The sequence below is a fragment of the Sturnira hondurensis genome, unplaced genomic scaffold (genome assembly GCF_014824575.4).
Source record: "Sturnira hondurensis isolate 20B ecotype Veracruz unplaced genomic scaffold, ASM1482457v3 Scaffold0009314, whole genome shotgun sequence".
Lineage (NCBI taxonomy): Eukaryota > Metazoa > Chordata > Mammalia > Chiroptera > Phyllostomidae > Sturnira > Sturnira hondurensis.
The window spans coordinates 309,470-312,878 of NW_028081945.1; positions in this window are offsets into that span (position 1 = coordinate 309,470).

Sequence of the window (3,409 nt, forward strand, 5' to 3'; positions counted from 1 at the left end):
CACTGATTGTTATATTACAAAGAAAACTTCATCTTAAAGGTATGAGCAGTGCAAAATGGAATTAATTTCCAAAGCAAGTAATAGAATATCACACAAGTTTTAAAAAAATATTTAGCAGGGGTCATTTTTTGGCCTTTAGGCTAAGATCAAGTGTAAAAATATTTAGCAGGGAATAAAGAGACAAAAAGTACTTTGGAGACCCTGGTCATATCCATTTTCTTTTAATTTCATCTTAAAAATGTTCATTTATATCTTTCAGGTTAAGTTTTTATAAGCCTTTTCTAATTGACTTCAGTTAGGCACAGTACTTCTTTTTTTTTTTTTGGTAAGATTTTATTTATTTATCTTTAGAGGGGAAGGGGAGAAGGAGAGAAATATCAGTGTATGGTTGCCTCTCATGAGTCCCCTGCTGGGAACTGGCCTGCAACCCAGGCATGTGCCCTGACTGGGAATCTAACCACGATCATGTGGTTCACAGGCCTGCGCTCAGTCCACTGAGCTATACCAGCCAGGGCTAGAACTTCTTGATTGTGTATTCTGGGGAGCAAAACTGAAATTTAATCTTGGCTTCACCATGTTCTAACTAACTTTGGGCAAATTATTTATCTTCTGTGTGCCTCAATTTGCTTATTTCAAAAATGGGAATAGGGCCCTGGCTGGTGTGGCTTAGTGGGTTGAGCACCAACTTGCGGACCAAGTAGTCACAGGTTTGATTCCCAGTTAGGGCACGTGCCTGGGTTGTGGGCCAGGTTCCGGATGGGGGGTGTGCAAGAGGCAACCACACATTGATGTTTATGTCCCTCTCTCCCTCCCTTCCCCTCTGTCTAAAAATAAATAAAATTTTTTTAAAAAATGGGAATAAGAATATTGCTGACCTAAGAGTATTTGAAGATGAAGTGAGTTAATAAATGTAAAATCCTTAGAAACTGTGTTGAGCATATAGCAGATTGTTTGTTAAGTGTTGACTAAGATGACTAAGTTGATAGCATCTAGTATACAGACTCTTAACCTGGAGTCCATTGGGCTAGACAGGGGAAGGGTGGTAGTCTTGGACAGAAGGGCAAGATAAACTTCAGGATTACATGGGCCTCCCTTTATATTCCTCAAAAGAGTCTGGGATATTTTGGTGTTTATTTTGGTATTTATTTTTCTGTTTGTGATAGATACACGTAAAGTTAATGAGGTTAAAAGTTAATGAGGTTAATGAGGAACTGGCGTAGCTCAGTTGGGCATTGTCTCACATACCATAAAGGTCACTTGTTCAGTCTGGTTGGGGCACACACTTAAATTGCAGGTTCAGTCCCTGGTTGAGGCACATCGCTGTTTCTCTACTGCTCTTCCTTCCTCCCTTCCCCTCTCTCTCAAAGTAAATAAAGTTTTTTTTTAACTTAACTACCATTGAGATTACAGTAGGTCTAGAATGGAGTCCATTTTGTTGCCTTTCACTCTCTCATTTTGAGTCAACATTAAAGGATTAAGCAATTTAAGTATATTTCCAGCACAGAACAAAGCAATAAAAGCTCTGTGATACTTTTTATCAATATGAAGCAGTGCTACTCAAACTTTGATATGCATACAAATCACCTGAGGAACATGTTAAAATGCAGATTCTGCTTCAGTAGGTCCAGAGTGAGGCCTAAAATTCTAATTTCTCCTGGCTCCAAAGTGATGCTGACAGCTGCTAATCAGTGGATGAATTAGATTAAATATTTTCCTCTCTAGCCCTAGCTGGTGTGGCTCAGTAGATTGAGTGCCAGCTACGAACCAAAGGGTCGCCTACTTGATTCCCAGTCTAAAGCACATGCCTGGGTTGCAGGCTGGGTCCCCAGTAGGAGATGCATAAGAGGCAGTCACACATTGATGTTTCTCTCCCTCTTTGCCTCCCTCCATCCCTCTCTCCCTTCCTCCCTCCCTTCCCCTCTAGAAGTAAATAAATCTTTATAAAATATTTTTTCTTCTCAGCCCTGGCTGGTGTAGCTCAGTGGATTGAGCGCGGGCCTGCGAACCAGAGGATCGCGGTTCGATTCCCAGTCAGGGCACATGCCTGGGTTGCAGGCCAGTTCCCTGCAGGCCAACTCCCAGCAGGGGACGCATGAAAGGCAACCATACATTGATGTTTCTCTCCCTCTCCTTCCCCTCTAAAGATAAATAAATAAATAAAATCTTTTAAAAATATATATATATTTTCTTCTCTAAAAACATGATCATTAAAAGCACAGCTCATTTGGAAGTGATCTTGCCAAAATGAGAAATTTGTCATTTTGATTTTTGGGGATTGTGACGATGGCAAATGGAGTGTGGTAAATACCCACAGATTTGCAGGTTATGATGGAATCAAACTGAAATGGAAACAATGAGTTACTTTATACCTACTACAATAAGTGAATTTAGCAGAGTTGTTGCATACATAATAAATTTGTAAAAATCAATTCGTTCTATATAATAAAGTAGCATCAAAAACAACTACTTGGAGGTAAATCTAACAAAATGTATAGAACCTGTACACTGAAAACTACAAAACAGTGCTGAGAGAAGTTAAACCTCTATAAGCAGTTGTATGTTTTCATGAGTCAGAAAATTCAGTATTAAGATGTCAGTTCTTCCCAAATTGATCTACAGATTCAATAAAATTCCAGTAAAAACCCCAAAAGGCTTTTTTAAAAGAACTGACAAGCTGATTTCTAAAATTCATAAGGAAATGCAAAAGGCCTCTAATAACCAAAACAGTTTGAAAAAGTTGTAGGACTAACACTGACTTCAAGACAAAGCTACAGCAATGAAGACTGTATGCAGTATTAGCATCAAGATAAATGAAATGAGTCAGTGGAACAAAATACATAAAAATTAGCTCACACCTTATACGGTTAGCTTATTTTTGTACAAAGTTACATAGGCAGTTTGGTGGAGAAAACAGCTTTTTAAGAAATGATGGAACCATTATATAACTAGATACCAAACAAAAACCTTTGATCAATTTTTTGGCACCACATAGAAAAATCAACATTAGCCCTGGCCTGGAGGCTTAGTAAGTTGGAACATCTACCCATACACTAAGGTTGCAGGTTCAGTTCCCGGTCAGGGCATATATCTAGGATGCAGGTTTGATCCCCATTTGGGGTGCCTATGGGAGACAATTGGTTGATGTTTCTCTCTTTTCCTCTTTACAATCAATAAACATCCTCAGGTGAGGATTAAAAGAAAATGGAGCATGGTTCAAGATGTAAAATGTACAACTATAAGGACTTCTAGACAAGAAAAATATATTTATGACTGGGTTATGCAAAGGTTTCATAGATACATAACAAAACCACAATCCCTGAGGAAAATTTGATAAATTGAAATTCCAAATCTAAAATGTCTGTTCTTTGAAACACTAAATGAAATGACAAGTCCAATAGTGCACTTGTAC